Genomic DNA, 14724 nt, shown 5'->3' on the forward strand with positions numbered 1-14724 from the left:
AAACAAAAAAAGAAGTTTAATCCGAGAAAGAAATATCCCGGCTGCACGTTTCTCAGCAATATTTCAATAGCGTTGGTGCGTGATACGCGAACGTTTCTCTCTTCTCCTCCCCGCGAGACATAATTATCAGTACCGTTAAACGGCTCACCGAAATAAATTCTTCGTCAGGATAGACAGCATCTCCCCGAGCCACGATAAACCTCGACAGCTGAAGCCGGCTGCCAGGATACACTTACGTGTGTATGTTACTGGCCAAGATCATCAATTTTAAAGTTACGCGGCGGAAGTTTATTCCACGCAAAAGGCAACGGGCATTGTGAAGTTGTTCAAGTTGTTGGAACCCGGCACCGACTTGTCCCTGTGCCCAAACCCCTGTTCCCGCGTCGTCCTGCTCACCCAAACCGCACATTCGCGCACCCTGTCGCCCCGGCGAAATGCAACCGTGGCCTGGTTTAAAGCCGACCTATACGGATACATGCTATGGGACACGATTCTAGAGCAAATACGTATCCTGTTCGTATGCCCTCCAAGTACCAGTTACCTTCGTTCAGAATCATTTGTTTTTCTCGCTCGTACCTAGTCGAATGTTACATTCTAATCTCCTGCACATTTCTGATAGCCCGGCTCGTGTAATTTCAAGGGAGCTTTTGGGAAATTTAGAGAAAAGATTCTGATCAGATGGAGTTTCTATTCGATTTTCAGCGAAGTGATAGAATCCCACCAACATAAGCACGCATTTTCATTTATCAAAACGTAAAGCTGGATTTTAGAACTGAAACGAAAAATGGACAATTTGTATATCCATCAGCTCTATTCGATACAATTTCGATACAATACACAACTTGCTGTTGTCGCATTGCGAAACGAGCGTCCCAGATCGACATCGAGACCATTGGCAGATTATTCTCCCTTATCGAATCCACGCGTGATCACTTCCACGTTGTCGCGACCGAACCGTTTTTGCCAAGTCCCGTGTCGCTGGTGCGTGTTACGGTTTCCCGATAAACCGAATTAATTCGAACGACAGCAGCACCGCCGCTGCATCCGTGCTCGTCCTTGCACCGAATACGGTCGCGCCTCGTCGCTCGAAACAATAACCCAACACTTTCATTAATACGCACGGACGATTAGCGTTGGTAAATCTGTCGGGTGCACGCGCGGATCCAGCTATTTACGCGTGTCTTTTGTTCTGTCGATGCCGGGTCCGGCGATCGTTTGTCGCGAAAACGTACGGCGCCCACGCGAATGCCCGTGAACCGACCAATACTGCGCGAACGACCATTATTACGCTCAACAGAAATTGAACGGGTCGCCGAACGAACGTGTCGTGACGAACGATATCTACGCGTGGTGGCTCGCTAAAAAATTCCGCCAGATTAACGCCACGCAATGGATACATCTATACAGGTTGGTGAAAGGATACGCGCGTATACCCGGCCGGAAACAACCAGATGAAAAACGAGCCAAATGACGATTTAGTGGCGCGTGGTCGCCAACGGCCGGAAAAATTATTCATCGATGTATTGTCCATAAAATTGAATCGTTAATGAGTGCGCTTTGAAGTCGATGTGCATCGGAGCCAGGACCGATTTTAATATTCATTGCGCCGTATGTAGCGACGAGGTTCGAATAGTGACAACAAGATATGATTGAAAGGTTTGAAGATTGCCACATTTAATCGGCGCGAGGCGATTTTTATGACATTAAATGTCAACGATAATCGGTGCCTCGATAGAAGCGTTGTACGCCTTCCTATGGCAAATAGAGAGTTATCATTTGATATACATAGAAGTGTTAATCTATTCGTGGAATGATCAGCGTTGAGAATTGCATGTTGAATATGGTTGACGTTGAATATGAAATTTAGATCGATGGACTTTGTTGAAGATCAGATATCAAAGAAAATCATATATAAGATTTGAATGAATGTTCCTATATTCTTGAAGCATTCAATTATTTTACCAGAAACAAATAGTACATTCAATTTAAAAAATATTTCCAGACGAAAACACCAAAATTGTTTTCAGCGACTAGAAATGGTTCTCAGAATTCTAATTGGATCGAAACGATTCGGAGAGGAATGGAAAAAGGATAGAACGAATAAATTTGCACTGCATCCTAGGAACGATAACAAATGACGAAAACAACACCAATGGTAAGACGATAACAACGTTATCCCAATTCTGGTAGGACAGTTTTGCGAGTTGTGGCTATTGGAAGATGTACGAGTGATTCGGTCGCATTCACCCAAGTCACCTTAATCGGATATTCGGCCACGCTTCCTTCCGTCCGTATCTTCCTGCCGTTTCACGCGGAATTAACGGTCTTAGCGCGTCCTATATCAATTCGACTCGATCTTGTTGACGTATTATCTGCAACGATGCGTCCTCGCTCCGAACACGATCTCCTACACGCTCACACAAACTCACAATCACATCTATACACGTTCGTGTGTTCGTGCATGCGCACCGATATCTGAGAGATGCGACACAACGAATGCAGCGTAGCGGCGGTAATTCAAGTTGAACGGCCAGGGTCGAGATCGTTAAACCACCGAGAAGGGCTGATAATGATTTTGACCCAATTAATTCGAGTTGGCGTCATTTACCGCGGCACTGCCACCTCAACGGAAAAAGGACTTATGCCACGGTTTGCGCCTGCACGATCCATCTTGTTAGTGGTCGAACGTTTGACTGTGCTGAAAAAAGATGAAACGATTGTTAAAATAACGAGGTTGTATCAATGACTCGAAACGACTTAGAACGTTACACGAAAGCAACGAACACTCTCTTTCGTTGTCGGCTAATTCTAAGAGAAAGCTACCTAATTTTCTACGATTGTAGACTTCTTTAGCTGTTCTTTGAATAATAATAGATGTGACACACAGACACGACTAATTACTAAAATTAAATTTGTTTTCTTGATACTTGCGTTTATTGCGAGATATTTGTGTTTCAAGTTTGGTCGCCGTACGAAAATAACGCCATTTATTCTGATCCTTGAGAAATCAAGCATGATTTTAAGAGATGTTAAATTTAAAATTTGTAATTCAATAATGGAAGAAATGTAAAAGAGTAACGAGGACACTATGACAATTGACATGCTATTAATATCCCTAATACAATTACTACTTTTCAACCACAGTACTTTTCTAATTAATTATTCCGAGCAGCATAGCGTTAATTTAATGAGAATCGTCAAATACTTTTTGTAACTAAATTGAGTCTTGTTGATGTCATGTTTGGACGTTAATACCGGTTTCAAGACTGGGTATTCCTGCAAGAGAAACTCGCCAATGTCGCATTAATTAGACGCCCCTAGTCCTGAGCTGCTTCAATTAACAGCAACCTATTGTACTTGCTTACTGGATTGCTACTTGTTAATTGCTGCCTATTATGTTAAGGATCAAGTATCCGATTGGTAAATAAAAGATTGAATAAATTGAATTTATTCTTTAACGACGATTCGTCTCTGAAACCTGTTGAAGATTCGACAAATATTCTTGGAGTGTTGGAATTTCTTAAAGTACGTTTAATGCATTCTGCTGCCTTTTTATTCTGTAGATATACCAACGTGAGACCAGCCGTAAAATAGAATAAACGAAAAGAATGCTTCGCAATGAATAACTCTTGTTAGCCCTCCTCCCCTCGTTTCGGTGGCAAAATTTCTCTCTATGTGTTTTTCTTCAGAAATAATGTCGCGAGATTAAAACCAGTAATTATAAAACGCTCGTGTACTATCGTGGACTTTATTGCTGGCCGGTGTAGGGCATAGGCTCTGGAGAAAAGGTTTTAAAACGCGCCGTTCTTCAGAAATAAGTTTAGTCAAGAGATTCCTTAGCTGCGTGCGTAACCTTAAATAACTTCGTGCAGTTTACAAAAATATAAATACGAGCAGAGATAAACGAAATTTATGTTTGCGAGAAGAAGGTGATTAATTATGTGACTGAATTGTTCAAACTGCGCTACATATATTAATTCACTTAAAGAATGCAGAGATTATGTAATACATTAAACGAAATAATTGTTTTCAAAAGTGTCGCAATATATTTGTACATCTTCAACGAGGATATACAAATTTTCATATAAAATTAGTACACGCGTAAAGTGTTCCCTGATGACGTTCATGACATACAAAAAGGAAAATCATGACACGAATAAAAAGTTGTTCCAACTAAAAACAATGTAAAAATTTAACCATCCATACAAGCATAAGCTTTCATAATAAATTCAAACATGTGTCATATACCCAAACATCTATTTTAATCTCATGTAACTAAGTTCGCGTTCCATTTCCTGACTCGCGTAATCTACCATGTACGTATCCATCCTTTGAAGCATTATGCAAACAAACCTGTTTTAATATCTGATCGACGTGTTTAAGGAAAATTTCACTGTTGCCACGTTTATGAAAACTCGTCGAATTTAACGCGATACTTTAAGTAATTAAAACGGACATTTATTAGCGCGCGATATATATCGCGTTCTTATAATCCTATTGATGAATTACGAGAAAGGACTGGAAATTGTTTCGAATTCTGGCGCAACTGGGCTATACACCTACCTATATGCATGCGCGTACATGTACGTATATACACATCGAAGCATCGACATCGATTCCTTTTTAGCGAATAACTCCTGCGGCCGTGTTACAATGATGAAATGCTATCGATTATTCGCATCTTAGAATATCCAATTTGCATCGAGCCGGATCCGGGCTTGGAAAAAATTTAAAAACGTATCATCCCTGCGTCTTTTGCCTCGATTTTCGTCTTTTATTTGCTTCCAGGATTTGCTGAAATCTTGTTTACCGTTAACAAAGTATGGTAGCGGTTTATGAAATCTTTTTAAATGCTGTTTCTCGTGAAAATGTTTTGATTATGCGAAGTGCTTCGCTAATAATGTTTAATAATGTTTCTTTGGAACGTACAGCATCGTTCACGTTGCGTGAGGAACGAAGTTTGTTGTGATTTTAGAGACTGAAAGGGAATATATTATTAAGGGAATATTCTTGTATATACATGAATCTGAAGGTAGATCATCCTCTTGAAGATTTTTTTAAGAAAAATATGAAATATTTTAGTTCATAATCTTATCAATATATTTATTGATCTTTGAAGAAAATTCATGAAATTCTTCTCTTTTGCAGGTCACTTATGAAATTAAATCAATGTTACGAATATCGGGGATAATTATTCTTGTAATTTATTGCTTTCACTGGGCATAAAAATATAAAAATATGTCCTGTATAATATAAAAATATAATATATATAATATAATTGTATATAAATACGGAAATATATATTATTAATAATTTTCGAAGATGATTTGCTGCGTATGAGTTAGTTTGGATTAAGTATAAAATGTAACTTGAACTGCAGAGGATTAATGTATTATAATAATCATATATTTATATTTTAAATATATTTTATCTAAAATAATCTTAAATATAATGAAATATTCCTGATACAAAGAAAGTTCGAACACATTTAAACATTGGGTAACAAACTGGGGTACATTTGTCTGACTATTCACTATCTTATACTCCTTCACTGCTGTCTGATTCTCTGAGTTGTCTGACGAATCACATATCTAACTACTACATTACTGTGTGATATGCTTGAACAGAAAATACTTTTGAATATTCAACACTGTAATATGACATTTCATACTTAATTCCGAAGTTGTTTTTTAATGTTTCCAATTATTATAGATATCTATATTGAAATAAAAGTTATAATAATAAATAGATGGATAAGAATAAATTTGGAATCAAGGCCGATAACATATTTATGACTAAATTACAAAATTATTTGATTAAATTATTAATAAATTATGAACATTTCTCGATTTTAAATTCTCAGAACGACCTATTTTTGATCAGAAATAATTTAATAATAATAAAATATTTTACCCTCTGGTATCGTAATTCCATGTAATCCAATCGCATTTCAATTGCTTAAACCTTTCACGTTAAATGTGTACGTTCGCAAACATAGCATATTCATGGAAATACTCGAATATAATTCCGTTTATTTTTGCAGCAAATTCTCGAGAAGAACTTTTCATTTAACTGGAACATTGGTAAAACCTATTTTTGTAAGGTTTATATAACCGATTAAATAGCTCGAAACTCTCTGTTCCATAAAGTTCATATAGAAAAAGTATTTGCGTGCATTTTTCTTTTTCTCTTACGTCTGTTCAGCTGGTCCTATATTTAGCCTTCCTTCGGTATCGTTTTTTCACAGTCAGATTAAGTTATTATACTTTCAAGCGATTATGTTTCTTTGTTATACTAACATACCGCTGTTTTACAACTAATGATACACATTAACTGTATTACAATGGTACATAGAATATATTTGCCTATCGCGTACAGTTAAGTAGTTAATTTACGTACCTCTGACTATAAACGATCTTATACTACTTCGCAAGTCGCAAAGACATATGATGGAACATAATCTAGCATGCGCAACGTTCTCATTAATTTCATTACGGCGAAACTCGGCGGTGCCTGTAGCCAACCACTTCATTGTGACTGAGCATTGCGAATTTCTTAAACGTCTTTCGTATTATGCTGAAAGCCACCACCCCCTTATATATTTACGACAAAAAGGGAGAAAGATCAGGCCGCGGAGGGAGGAAAAGAAAAAATGAACGAAAAAGAAAGATCACCCTTTGCGGGAAATGGGATACGTAAATAGCTTTATACTTGGTGCACCGGAGAAGTCTGAAGTGCCGTGGAAAAGTCTTACTTTGCTTACTACGTTCAACGATACCGTCAAGTATCTCTGCCTCCTCCCCCTCTCCGTGAGGTAATGCGGGGAAAAGGAGGGAATTGCTATTTATTTTAAAGCACGTTTCAACGATGATTACGTATTTCGCAAATACGCAGACGGAGTCGGGATTTAAAAAAACGATTACCGCTAGACGACCGTAATAATCGATCGTTGCTCGTCCAGCTTTTTTTGCTCCGCTATTTTTGCTTTTCATTTTTTTTGCCCTTCCTTCAACCTGGGTTCACTTCAATTCCGTGTCCTCGAAATGTTATTTTTACGTGTAGGACTGATATAATTTCTCTTGATATAGCGCAGTTTTCGGTCAGTGATTTATCAAAAGACTCGAAGATAGGAATCACGAGATCGATTTATTCGTGAACGAATCTTTTAGATTACAGAGGAATAAGTGTATTTCCTCGGCTTAGTTTATGTTTTACTTGATTTCGATTTAAATTAAATTAAATGGATAGCAGGGAACAAAATGTCTACAAGAATCGAATTTTCTTTTTATTCTCCAAATCGAATTTCCCATGAGTACAGAAGGTGAACCATCTGGTCGAGTTGACGTCTGGAAACGATCGACCGATCTCCAGAATCCCGTTCCTCTCATTCTTCCGACGAGTTAGCCAGAGTTACGTTTAGATAGCGAGAAAACAATATCCCGTCCCGTATCTCTCGTCGAGTTTCAAGGACTCCGTCGACGAAGTCAAGGAATCGTGCTAATCTACGACAAAGGCGTCCGTCTACAGAACACATTGTCCAGACTTACGGTAGACCGTTATCTTGCCATGACTTCCGGCCTTCCAACTCTCATTCCACTCTCGACCTTTTCTTGAGCCTAAGGATACTTGCGCGAAGAGCAATACGTTATCACGCCGGCAAGATTCGAAGAAACGATTACTCCATAAGAGCCGGACAGTCGCGCAATAATATCGACCTGTACTCCGTTTTATAACGAACAAGTATTTGATTTTATAAAACGCCAACTCTTTGCTGTTCTAGATATTGATTTATCGATTGATTCTTTTTATTATTGTATTCCTTCATGTCAAAGGATATATTCGTTCACGCGAATCCTGCGCAAAATTTTCTCAATGTGTCCGCTAGGAGATTCCGCTATCGTTATGCCCTGTATTTATTTTTGTGCTTCGTATATGTTTTATAAATGAAAAATGGATAATGCTGCGGCACGATGGTTCCAGTTCACAAAAAACTGACTGCTGGAATATTATAATACGTCGATCACTCGTTTCTTCGATAAAACGATGCTAAAACATTCTACGTGAAGAAATAAGAAAAATATATGGTCTAAACAGAGCTTCATAAATAATTTATAATCAACGTTTCGTAAATCAAAAGTTGTAACAATAATATAAAGTATTGATTTCTGGCTGGTTTTGACCATTTCATTTAATTTATGAGCCTATGTTTGTCCGATATTTATGTCTAATTTCCACGTATAGACTACACTGGCATAATTTTGCAGAAAGCTTTTCATCGCCTTTATAATCTGCCGCTGTCCTCCTCCATTCTTTCTTCAAACCACGCTATACCGCTCGCTATTTCCGCAAACAACATCATTCTTCGCAACTAGCCAGCTCCAGGAGCGCGCGAAATACAATTACACACCCTCCACGTGGAAAATATTACGTAATCATCAGCCCTGATAAAAAAGAACTTACAATTCGCTGTAGTGACTGGTCATCAGAAATGGCCCTATTAAAACGGTTTTTCATCGACCTTTCATGCATCACGTCATACTACAAGTTCTCGAAACTTGTGTTATGTTCCACGCACGCAGTCACGTTGACTTTGACCAGTTTGAAGAAAAACTGGCATAGTCGAGGAGCGAGAAACGGCGAAAAAGAAAGAAAACTAAAAGGAGAAACGAATAAAAAATATCGTAGGTGAGACAGCGTTAGGTTTTATAATGCACGTTTGCGTGTGCGTACAACAGAACACACAACAACGTAACGTATGGCCGCATACTTTTTATGCGTCTGCGGATGAATCAGTAAAGGCATTTTTCGCGAACGCGAAGTGACGATAAATTACAGCCGCCTCGGCGACGTGTGCAGTCACCCGCGCGAGATATGCACGCGATAAATTCGATGGATAATCGTTCGGAATGGCGCCGTCCGGGGGAATATTCGAAGGAATTATCCAGTACTTTCGTTTGATCACGGTTTCATCGATCTCCGAGAAAATTGACGCGTGCCCAGTTGGAAATTAACGGAAAATAATAGAAAAGAGTTTGAAAAAATAGTTAAGGATACCTCGTCGTTTCACGATTAAAATAGTTCAATTTTAAAAATAGATCTTTTTGGTATTTTGTGATAAGTCATGCTAATGAAGATCTTTAATTAATAATTTATAACGTGAACGATGTTTAATGTCATATATTATATTTTAATGATGGCCAATCATAGATTATACCTTGTAACTAATAGAAACAGGTGGACGTTTTTACCATATTAAAATATAAAGTAGCAAAGAAGCGGGAGAATGAAGTCATAAACGATCTAAACTGTGACGTTAATAAAATGCAAGTGAAACACTCGTCCATCTTCTCCTACTTACGTGCAGGTTACGTAGAAGCGACTTCGCTTTGATGGAAGACGACGTGAAGTAGTACGAGTCGGTAATAACGCGGTCTTCGATCATCGTAGTAGTAACGCCTTAAAACGAGACCACGCGTTACAGTTAACGAAGCTCGGGACAGGTCAACATAAAATCCCAGATTGTAATCTATAAAATTATTTTAGGAGCCAGTACGGAGGGAAGTAAAGAGGACATTATTAACAGATTATTATGCTTAGAATCAACCTTCTAAACGAAAGTTGAGTGGTTAGCCACATTAATATCGTTCCCAGATATTCTATTCATGGGAAATAAAATTTATTATAATTAAGATAATTCTTTGATTCATTGAAAAAAAAAGAAATTAATGATTAGAAATTAAAAAATATTTTTCGTTTCGTTTGAAATAGTCTTTGTGAATATATACTATGAAACTAAAATAACAAATACACATCAATTTAATCGCGCTTAATTGGATAATTCTTTACGTCATACTGCACGAAAATTTGAAACAATTACTCTGTTGCCTTACAATATCGAGTTACACTCGTGGTGCAAATTATAGTTCAGCTATAACAAACATGAGCTGCATCTACCGTGAAATTTAATTTTAATCCCAACTTCGGATTCAATTTACCAAATTGAGGACAATTAAATACGTTATTATCTTTTACAGCGTTTCATCGATTAATTAGTAATTTCAACGTATATAATAATTACTTTAAAGATATCGACTAAAATATTATCCTAAAATGTAATTCAAAATTAATCAAGGAAACAATTTTTATCTGTTACATTTATATCAATGTTTTGTTTCGATATATTCGACGGATATATTCAATTTCGGTTAACGACGAAAGTACCGCTTGATTTACACGTTTCAAAGCTCGAAAGCTGGCAAAACGGACATAGAACATGCAACATTCATCTGTTAATTCCGTTCATTACTGACACACTGGTTTTCGGGCTGGAAGTATCGTAAATTAAGTTACACCACGTAGTTGGAAAGTACAAGCCTTCCTGCGGATGATGAGCTCGCGTCCACTAACCTAGTTGCAAGTTAAGTGATGAAGCTAGATTAGATGCAATAAGTTATACTTGGTCAGCTACTCTAATCTATCGCATCAATGCGCGGAAATTTCTTATGATAGATCAATATGTTAGATCAATATGATAGATCAATAATAATTATAGAATATAGAATTCAGAAGATCACGAGTAATTAATAGTAATGGTAGGTGAAAATCGTTTTCGATTATCTTAAAATTTCTACTTCGATATTTACAATACAATCTTTCTTAAGTTTGGAAGGTAAAGCCTTGTTATTTGATTCTGTTGGTACTTCTTATTATTTATAACAGAAGAAGAAGATGTAAAAATATCTTACATCTCTTATAATACCTAGATCTTACTCTGGAATGTTATAACAGGATATAACTATTTTTGTTACAGGACGATCGCTGACCTCTCCAACGTCAAGAATAGTAGGTAAGTGACATCCGTGATTTATTAAATTATCTGTACTATCATGGATTAAATTATGAATCAAATTATCATGGTTTTTAAACAGAAAAGTATATATAAAGAATATATATACGTCGAAGAAGAAAACCGATCAATAATTTTAAAGAATTGAAATTATAATTAGGATAATCTCGATTAATTTGAGGGTTAGTCACGCGTGATAAGGAAATTTTCTCGTTTTCAACTTTCCGTACATGTGCCATGTCTTAATCAAATACTCCTACGTTTCCAGATTGTTGACCCAACTGACATACATTCAGCAAAAATCGATATTTTTTTTTATTCCCATTTGGCAAACAGTTAAAATTTCATATATTTCTACATAGTGCATGTCCAACTATGTAACAGTATATTGCCAGTGACGAAACCGGCACAAACTTTTACTGGAAACATTTTTTTATCCAACGCATGTATACTTAATTCAAAAAGTAGTGTCGTGAGACAATTATAAAGGGACACTCTGTACACATATGTACAAGAAAATAGCAAATGATGTTTTTTGCTCGTATTTCGAAAACGAGCGTTTCGATTAGCTCTCTAGACATGGGCCACCTGTTCGCTTTTCACGTTGAACAAAAATCGCGCTCCGGCATGTGGCATGTGTTTTTTTAGAACCAGCCGGAAACCTGGCGGCCGCTCCGTCGGAAAATCGAATATCGCTGATATCGTCGCCATTGCAGCTATCAACGTTGAACGATCAAAGCGCTTAGGTTACGCTAACCGTGAAAAATCTCGTGATTCGATGCAAGTCGACTTATACATCAATACGCAGTTAATAGATATTCTTGGAATTTTGTTTTAGCTTTAATAACAATGGATTAATGATGCGTTAACGATGACTTAATATAATAATAATACGTATGTCGCTATCACTGAGAAATATTCGAAGAAGTTGAGATTGTTTTATTTTTCGAGTAATTCTGACTTTTTCCGGGTTCGAGGAAGAAAATTTGTTACACGCGGCTGCTCGACACTTGGGTGTCATAAAACGCGTCTGGCGCCCGAATATGCTGATCTTCCGGCTTTCATAATGGCCTACGTCTTAACAATGCTTTTCAACTTTTAAAAGTACCATCCGTTTACTTTCATAGTTAACCAAGTTGTTATTTTGTTCACTGACCCAGATATGTTTTTATAACTTCGGAAATTATACCGAATTTTTTACAATGGTAAACGTGAAACACTATTTTAGGTGATTTCGTAGACAAATTACATCATTATGATCCTCAGCTTGTTACATCTACATACGCATATTGTTGAATCCACGAAATTCGCAAAAATCATTCAAAAATATCTGTAAATTATTTCTTCGACAATTTCTAACTAAATATCTAATTTCTAATTCCATTAATCACTAATTTCTATCAGTTGCACGTTGCTTAGATTAACAATAAATCCTTGTAATATTATCGCAGTTTCACAAATTAATTCTCTAAAGTCAAATTCAGATGAAATATTACGGAAATACAAAATAATTTTAATTTTCGGTTTATCGTCGGTTTATCAAATCTCCAATTGCACCACGTTAGACGCTTCGAATACCTGCTGTGAAGCCTGTGCACAACGGTATTCATGAACTAGCATCCTCTACGCCTGAAAGGATTCCAAGATCCGCTTGGTTTCTTGCATCGTGGAATGCGTTTCCGCGTACAGACGCCTTGAAATGGAGGATCCTAGCCGAAAATACAGTACGTATACACGCATGGTACACGGCTTTAATACACCGCGTGTACACGGCTGGAGTATCTTCGAAAGCGACACAGGCTTTCGGCTGTTGGAACGCGTTTACACGGCTGCGACATTTTGTTGCGGAACGCACTCGAAACCTCCCCAAAGAGGGTCGATTCTAATAGGACAATGCTCGCGAACCAACTCGAGAACCTTGCCACGCTCATCGCTCGTGCAATCTGCGTCTGTTGCCACCCGAATAAGCATATGTTTCCGCGTCGAGTGTTTGTTTTCCACCTGGTATATACAACCGTGAGAGTTGCACACTTGGAATGTAGCGGATGAATATCGCCTTCCCATTGCTCTCGCGTAATTATCCTTTCGACTGATTCTTCTGTAGCGTCATGGGCACATCATCTACGATTTCGCGCGGTGTATAAAGTCAATTATGCATCTAGCGAATAATTATAGGACCATAATTTGCAAAGGAGAATTTAGTCGGTTAAATTGAGGGGCTCGCCAGAGGTACAGTCCAGGGGATCTTTTTCAAAAATGATATATATATATATATACAGAAAATAATACCTAACCTTACAACCTTAAAACTCACTTATTTAAATTTTCACCAATTTCTTCTAGTATTAGGTCGTCCGAAAAGTTTCTTTCGTTTTATAAGGAAATAATAGATGCACAACATTTTCCGTTTTATATTATTGTACCGAATTACGATGATCCATTTTGTTCTCTCAAAATAAAGATCATAACGTTCGATAGATTAGATTTCATGTTTGTATAAAGATACATCGTTGTAAAAGACGTGTCTGTAAAAGAAAGACGCTTCCGAACAACCTAATATATACGTTGCGAAACAGCAACATTTTTAAGTAAAGAATTCTATTTCTGAAAAAACAGCGGGTGTCTTCGAAATTCCCTGTCCATGTTCCTTTGCTCGTTCATTTCTAGGAGCACCAAGATCTCTAAGACGTTATCGCGTTCACTGAAGCACGAGGTCGTCTCCGAAAGAAGAACGTTCGGCCGTCGGGTATAGGCGCCAACGTCTCACTTGGCTCTGTCTTACCTTTTCACCTCGTACCAGCGGAGTTTCATCGTCTTTGTCCGATGTGTTTGCCCCCTTGCCGTCCCACGGCTCGTCTTTTCCTTCCTTCCTTCCTTTCTCTCATAGCACACGGGCCGCAGCGCCCCAGGCCACGTTGCAGCTTACAGTCACTGCTGTTTGTCTTCAGACGTGAGCTTTTGTGTTTGCGCAAGCTCTGCCGCGTGCAGACTCTCTCTCCCTCTTCCTCAGCCTGATCCACCCGGGCGTGTTTCGCCGTGGCCAGGCTCTACGCCGGACATTCTCTATTTATTTAGTTTTTACTGCCGGTTTGCGGAGCCTCTGCACCGGCAAGATGCTTAATTACCGTGAGCCCGCGCATCGTTGCTCGCCTTTTCAAAATATTTCTTCAAGGAGAGACTGCGTCAGGATTTTTGCCCCGGGTTCCACAACGCTTTGATATTATGGGAACGAGCTACTTCCTTCGTGGATTTAGGGGTATTTTGTCCATGACTATTTATTGTATACTCGGGGCGAAAATTTTGTGTGAACATTGAGAATGAAATTTTGAATATTAAGGTTTGTTAGTCGTCTGGTATTATGAAAACCAGGTACTTTATTCATGGGACGCATACTATTTAACCTTCCTGGATATTAAGTATATGTACTTGTGTACGTTAGGGGGAATGTTTATTAAGAATAATTAAGTTTGGAGTGAATAGACGTGATTAGGGATGCATGGAAGGATCGAATGGTCGAGCTCGAAGTAAAAGAAAAATGTATGAATTGTAGAAGTTTAGAAAAATAATGATAGTTGTCTAAGAATAGGTGGAAAAAAAGTTAACGGAATCCATTTTAGGATAAACTGTGATTCTTGTAAGGAATTGATTATTTGCATCATTATAATTTTTGTCGGTATTATTTCGAAGAACGACATTCTGAGAAGAAGAAATCCTCGGAACAGAGTAAGTTCTATTTAATACGAAGCATCCAATATTACATTTTGGAGAAACTACTGGGAAACATCATTTCATGTGTACGAACCTGATATTAAAACACCGCAAGGTCGCGCCACATGACTCATGTCACCCCTGGTAAATCCCAAAGGGGTAGTTAGGTT

At 37.9% G+C, this 14724-nt stretch overlaps 1 protein-coding gene across 7 annotated transcripts in view; it reads left to right on the forward strand.

Moving 5' to 3' along the window:
* The window catches only part of LOC132908869 (teneurin-a), a 709702-nt gene that overhangs the window by 196221 nt on the left and 498757 nt on the right, over positions 1–14724 (forward strand). For 6 of the 7 annotated variants that reach the window (XM_060963257.1, XM_060963282.1, XM_060963275.1 and 3 more), the window contains exon 2: positions 10811–10846. The gene's annotated coding sequence lies outside the window, so the exon portion shown is untranslated. Of the gene's footprint in view, positions 1–10808; positions 10847–14724 lie in introns of all 7 variants that reach the window. The other variant, XM_060963309.1, reaches the window with a different exon arrangement.

The sequence above is a fragment of the Bombus pascuorum genome, chromosome 1, assembly GCF_905332965.1.
Source record: "Bombus pascuorum chromosome 1, iyBomPasc1.1, whole genome shotgun sequence".
NCBI classification, from domain to species: Eukaryota; Metazoa; Arthropoda; class Insecta; order Hymenoptera; family Apidae; genus Bombus; species Bombus pascuorum.